Source organism: Diorhabda sublineata, unplaced genomic scaffold, assembly GCF_026230105.1.
Source record: "Diorhabda sublineata isolate icDioSubl1.1 unplaced genomic scaffold, icDioSubl1.1 Dsub_32, whole genome shotgun sequence".
Classification (NCBI taxonomy): Eukaryota; Metazoa; Arthropoda; class Insecta; order Coleoptera; family Chrysomelidae; genus Diorhabda; species Diorhabda sublineata.
The window spans coordinates 105,001-112,153 of NW_026614255.1; the positions used below are offsets into that span (position 1 = coordinate 105,001).

Genomic DNA, 7,153 nt, shown 5'->3' on the forward strand with positions numbered 1-7,153 from the left:
GGCGGATGAACTGACCCTCTGCCGCGAATAGAGGCCGAGTAACCACGTAAGAGTGTTTGTTGCCTCGGTTGACGTTAACCGATATGGCAACACTCTTTGTCGGGTTAATCGACATCCCTCGCTTCGCAAAGAACTCAGTAACAGTTCTAAGCTGCTTTGTGGCACCCTTGACAGACTCGGCCAACAGCACTAGGTCATCCGCATACGCTAGTACTGATACCTTCATGTCATCTGAGACAGGTATGCCCGACCCACCATTCTCTAGTTCGCAAACCAACTCGTCCACTACTAAATTAAAAAGATAGGGCGATAAAGGGTCTCCCTGCTTTACGCCTCTATCGATGTTTATTCTTCTGGTTTTCTTATTGCCAGCAGAGACTATGGTATATGATTTTAGGTACGAGTCCATTATATACCTCTTAGTTGTCTCGTCTATACCGAACCTGTTCAGAGCTCGCAGGATGGACCATTGCGATACTGTGTCGAAGGCTTTAGAAAGGTCCAACGACAAGATATTATATGGCTTAACTCTACGTCTTCTTTCCTTTATGAGCGTTTGGAGTGAGATATTATTCAACAGGACACCATCGATCTTCATGAAACCTCTCTGGTTGGCGTGTATCGGTAACGTCGAGAAGCGCTTACCAAGGACACGATGAAACACCCTGACAATGACCGATGATATCGTGATCGGTCTCCAGTTATTAATCAAGCGTCGGTCCCCCCCTTTAGGAATAAGTGTTGTCCTGTTCCCTCGGAGCACCTCGGGGGTAACTCCAAAGAGAAACATGACATTATATAGTAGAACCAATCTCTTCACAGGGGCCTTTTTGAGAGCCAGCAGGGGCACTGCGTCTGGACCAGCCGCCCCTGATTTTGATGTGTTTATGGCCCAGAGGATGTCTGACTCTGTAATTGGCTGGTCCAGTTTATGTTCCTCTTTCTGATCTAAGATTGGTTCGCTGTCTAGGAGAGAGGGACTTCCGAATATGCCCCTATACTCGGACTCTATTGACGCAATGTCAGGTAGTACATCGTCCCCCCAGAGCGGTTTCCCGTCTAGGATATCACGCGCCAAAGCGGCTCGATCGGATCGATATCGTCGTTGGACGATTTTGTATTTATATGAACGCTCATGGTTCCTGTTATTAAAGACTGGGGCCTTGCGGTTTCCGTTTGCCTTCGTTTTGGGCTTCCCAGTCCCTGCTTCGTTGAAGAGAGCAGTAATATATTCATTCACCTCTTTTCTCACTCCCTCTCTATGGCGGTCTAGGTTGGTGAATTGAGAGTAACGGAATAAAGTGCTATCATAAGTATTCCATCCGTCATTAGCGTGCCAGTAATCGTATAAAAACGTAGAGATTGTATTGTGCCGGTGTTCTATCGCAATGGGTACGAACTCCTCAGCATTCGGATTAAGACTCTGACGATCTTTAAAGGTTGAGTCCCTGCCTCGATCTCTAGGACTCTCGAGAAGAGAGAATTCCACTACTTCGCCCTCTGCTTCCTCGTGAGGCCGCGCGTTTTCGTTCTCAAGTTGTTCGAGAACGTCTACGCGGGCCTCGATGTTGTTTTCGTTTCTGAGGAATTCGAGGAGTTCCTTGTATCTATCCTGTTTCCGTCTATATTTTATAGAGTCGATGGTACGGTTAGGATAGATACTTTGGAGATGTTTATTGATGAAACGGCCCGTATAGGCAAGTTCATGTTTGGCCATTTCAATGTAATCCTCATCCTCGAATTCAACGGGGGCATTAGGCTTTTCGTAGAGATTCTCAAGCTCCTCATTGTACTCCACGGGGTGCGCTCTCCGCATGTGCTGTCGCATTCCAGCGTAAGTCTTATATGTTTGTTTGCATACGGAGCAAACATTGCCGTCAGCCGGGGGTGCACCCCGGCAGCGTAGCCTTCTTAAATGGGTCTGAAGCCCAGTATCAGTGGCGAAAGTTTTTCCACATATGCACAAGACCATAGTTCTAGGACTGAAACTAGGTCTGTCGTAAGTTCAATTCAGTTAATATGGGATAGTTGGGTAGACAGGAAAAGACTTGTCTACCACTTAAATAAAAAGTCGGAAGGTGTACTATCCCTAAAACTAAAACCCCCAGGAGTCTGGAGGTGGGCACGGTCCGATAAAGAAGCCAGATAGGTGACCGTGGGGCAGTCTTCGGATGATCCCAATCTCTTAGAATAGACAAGAGATTGCCGTGTTGGATCAAGACTAAGAATCCTATCTGGGGCGCTCTGTACGTTAGCCACGCTAAAATAAATTCTAGCGTGTTACCGACTCTACCACGGGGAGGTGTACAGAACTTGATTAGGAGAGGCTGCAAACTTTAAAAGCTCACAACCGGGGTTTCAAAGGCTTTGGATGAATTGAACAGAAAAGGTCGCTCTGCCGCTTTTTAACCGCCTTCAAAAATTCCTAAGAGAGTCATAGTTACTCCCGCCGTTTACCCGCGCTTGCTTGAATTTCTTCACTTTGACATTCAGAGCACTGGGCAGAAATCACATTGAGTCAACACCCGTTGGGGCCATCGCAATGCTTTGTTTTAATTAGACAGTCGGATTCCCCTAGTCCGTGCCAGTTCTGAGCTGACCGTTGAATGGCGGCCGAAGAGGATATCCAAATACCGATTAAGGTAATATGGAACCTCGCAGCAAGACGGTTCCGCGGGAGGCCAAGGCACGGGACCGAACTCGGATCCATAATCATCACAAATACTCCAACCATGAAGGAAGGAGAGAGATGCTCCAATTACTTCACCTCGCCCAGGCCCGGCACGTCAGCCGTGACCCACTTCCTCGCCAAGCCCGACACGCCCCGATCCTCAGAGCCAATCCTTATCCCGAAGTTACGGATCCAATTTGCCGACTTCCCTTACCTACATTATTCTATCGACTAGAGGCTCTTCACCTTGGAGACCTGCTGCGGATATGGGTACGAACCGGCGCGAGCCTCCACGTGGCCCTCTCCTGGATTTTCAAGGTCCGAGGGGAAGATCCGGACACCGCTGCAACTGCGGTGCTCTTCGCGTTCCAAACCATATCTCCCTGCTAGAGGATTCCATGGAACTCGAACGCTTATGCAGAAAAGAAAACTCTTCCCGGATCTCCCGACGGCGTCTCCAGGTCCTTTTGGGTTACCCCGACGAACTCTCTTGCGAGGGCCCGACTTTTTGACGGTTCCGCTGCCGGGTTCCGGAATAGGAACCGGATTCCCTTTCGCCCGATGGGTGTGTACAAACTTTTTACGTGTTTGTGTACACGTACACACGTACGTACGTACGTAAATAATAAAGCTACACCACATCAACATCGGCTTTCGCCTAGGGCTTAGGATCGACTGACTCGTGTGCAACGGCTGTTCACACGAAACCCTTCTCCACGTCAGTCCTCCAGGGCCTCGCTGGAGTATTTGCTACTACCACCAAGATCTGCACCGACGGCGGCTCCAGACGGCCTCACGGCCAATTCCTTCTGCGCACACCGCCGCGACCCTCCTACTCGTCAGAGCTTCATGGTCGCGCGCAAAACGCGAACCGCACATGCCGCTGACGGTCGAGTATAAGCACGACGCTTCAGCGCCATCCATTTTCAGGGCTAGTAACTTCGGCAGGTGAGTTGTTACACACTCCTTGGCGGATTCCGACTTCCATGGCCACCGTCCTGCTGTCTTAAGTTACCAACGCCTTTCATGGTATCCCATAAGCGTCGATTTTGGCGCTTTAACTCGACGTTTGGTTCATCCCACAGCGCCAGTTCTGCTTACCAAAAATGGCCCACTTGGCACTCTGATTCGAGTCTCGCGGCTTCATAAGTTCGAGCAAGCCGGAGATCTCACCCATTTAAAGTTTGAGAATAGGTTGAGGTCGTTTCGACCCCAATGCCTCTAATCATTCGCTTTACCGGATGAAACTCGTACGCTACGAGCGCCAGCTATCCTGAGGGAAACTTCGGAGGGAACCAGCTACTAGATGGTTCGATTAGTCTTTCGCCCCTATACCCAGTTCCGACGATCGATTTGCACGTCAGAATCGCTACGGACCTCCATCAGGGTTTCCCCTGACTTCGTCCTGACCAGGCATAGTTCACCATCTTTCGGGTCCCAGCGTGTACGCTCTTGGTGCGCCTCTTCTCGTAATGAGAACGAGACGCCCCGGGAGTGCGAAGCGATCCAATTTATTAAAAAAGCAAATCGCTTATCCTCCCTTGGTCTACGCGAGGTAAACCTTTACTTTCATTACGCCTTTAGGTTTAGTTATTTCCCAATGACTCGCGCACATGCTAGACTCCTTGGTCCGTGTTTCAAGACGGGTCCTGAAATTACCCAAATCGATAGCGTCGTTGATCGGCGTTTCGAAACGAGGTCTGTTCGAGAACACCGTAACCAACAGTCGTTCCGGGACAGAATCGGCATTATGTCCGATTACCGTCAAACACGAAACGCTCTTGCTACGGGCCGAACGCTAATTATAATTTAGCGGCCCCGCGCCATATTTGTACCGTCGAGCGAGTCTGTCGGAATATCGAGGGTCCGCATGAAAAAATCAAGTGGTCTCCACCTCGAGTCTTAAACAGACACCCAACGGATCACGACGTCCTACTAGAGGAAAAGTGCACGCGTTCGATATCGATTAGAAAAACGTAAAACGCGATTTATTGTGTTGCCGAAACAACAACAATATCCGTCATACAAACGTTCAACTTCAATTATCGAAACGCGAATGAATTTCCTCTTTCGACCTTTCGGGTTTCTCAGGTTTACCCCTGAACGGTTTCACGTACTCTTGAACTCTCTCTTCAAAGTGCTTTTCAACTTTCCCTCACGGTACTTGTTCGCTATCGGTCTCGTGGTCATATTTAGCCTTAGATGGAGTTTACCACCCACTTAGGGCTGCACTCTCAAGCAACCCGACTCTCAGGAGAGATCCTCACGCAATCGGCAACGGTCGCTACGGGCCTGGCACCCTCTATGGGCTGTGGCCCCGTTCAAGAAGGACTTGGACGCGCCGCACGATCTCGTGATAAACGGATCCTCCCTAACACCACATTTCCCGGTGGCCGATATCGACCACGGGATTCGGTGCTGGGCTTTTCCCTGTTCGCTCGCAGCTACTAAGGGAATCCTAGTTAGTTTCTTTTCCTCCGCTTAGTAATATGCTTAAATTCAGCGGGTAATCTCACCTGCTCTGAGGTCGATATATTATAATATATCTATAATATTTAAATACAATTCGCTAAAATATCACAAAAAAAAAAACGTGTGTTTAATCACATTATACGAAATATAACATTATTTGTTTTTATTTATAGAGGCGGCAGAGCAAGTTATACATATATATATATATATATATATATATATATATATATATAATATCATATATTTTGTCGATACAGTATAAATGATATAAAAAAAAACACTGGTCAGACGTCCAGTCTTCGAAACTTTATTATTTCTCTCGGACACGACGACCGCGTTATCATTTTAAATATATATAATATATACACTTATTTATCGACTATATATACGTAAATATAACTCTACCAAACAAATTTTATGTATTTCATATAAAAATACACACGATCAATTTATGGTAGTAATAGCGTCGTTGTGTTCAAAAATTGCGCAAATTTTTTCTATAAAAAATTTACGCTGCTTTTCGCATTTTAGGATGCCGCACAAAAAAAAAATACGCACAAGTTTATAGTATGTGCGTGTGTTTTCTTTTAGTGTGCGTTATTGTGTCTCACACATCCAACACGCTTAGTCATTTATTTTTCTATAATAAATTGAAAAATTTTAAATTCTAAGCAGTCTTTTAAATTGATACGACCCTCAGTCAGGAGTGGTCCGGGAACGAGTATCCGAGGACCGCAATGTGCGTTCGAAATGTCGATGTTCATGTGTCCTGCAGTTCACAAGTTGACGCGCAATTAGCTGCGTTCTTCATCGACCCACGAGCCAAGTGATTCACCGTTCAGGGTAATCATTTTATTATGTCGTTTTCTCATATTCTATTCGTCGTATTTTTAATATTTGATTATTAAATTAATAATAATATTATAATATTTTATACGCGTATAGAATTATCTAACGACATTTATATAATATATATATATATATATATATATATATATATTATTTATTAAATGGTAATTATATATAAATTTTAGAGAAATTATAATATCGTACTTAAAAATATCCGATAAATTTTAACCGCTGCACATGTTTTATTACAAACGAGGCGCGCATAGACAGATATCTCGCACGATATATTCCTCTTAATTATTACAAGTTTTTTAATCTTGAAAGTTTTATACAAATTTCGACACGGTCGGGCGTAAATCTTCGAACACCTTCGAAATAATACGTGAAATATTATTTCTAAAACGAATTTTTATACATATCGAAAGAATCGACACGTGCTTAAAAGTTTCGTTTAGGTACCCGGATGAAGAAAATGTCTTATCATCTTACATAATCATCATCACATATAATATTGTCGAAATTTTTTTGTATTACCTTCGATCGATAAAAAACTTATGTAATAATAAAAAAACGAAATAAAATTTCTCCATAAAAATACAGAAGACAGACACACACGACGACAACAACAACAACAACAACAACAGACGACGTTTCAATAATCTATATATTTTTCGTTTATTATAATAACGATTCTTTATATTAGAACGTTTTTAGTTAACAAGAAATTTTGTTAATGATCGTTCTGTCAATCGTTAATATATATATATATATAATAATAAAAATATATTGTTACTACTATTGTGTCGTCATCGTCGTTCGTCGTCGTCGTCGTCGTCGACTCCTTCTACTAATCTATGATAAAAATTTTTCGTTATTTTTACTGTAAATTTATATATGTAGATATATATTTTATAGACGTATGAAATATATTTATCTTTTTTTTTTTTAAATATTATTCGAAACTTGTTCGAATTTTATAAAAAAAAAAAAAAAAAATTTCAATATATATACATCATATATTTATATCATATATAAATTTTCTTTTGAAGAGTTCGATTATTTTGTAGAAAAGAAAAATTTCTTTCACAATTATATATAATATAATAATACAGACTTGATTTCGTTTTTTTATTTTTTGTTTAAAAACGAACAAATACTCTG

At 43.2% G+C, this 7,153-nt stretch overlaps 1 non-coding gene across 1 annotated transcript; it reads right to left on the bottom strand.

The window, feature by feature from the left end:
• Positions 1 to 5,833: 5,833 nt before the first annotated feature.
• Positions 5,834 to 5,989, bottom strand: LOC130452238 (5.8S ribosomal RNA). Its single transcript, XR_008910880.1, has one exon. It is a non-coding gene; the product is annotated as a 5.8S ribosomal RNA (ribosomal RNA).
• Between the last annotated feature and the right edge of the window lie 1,164 nt (positions 5,990 to 7,153).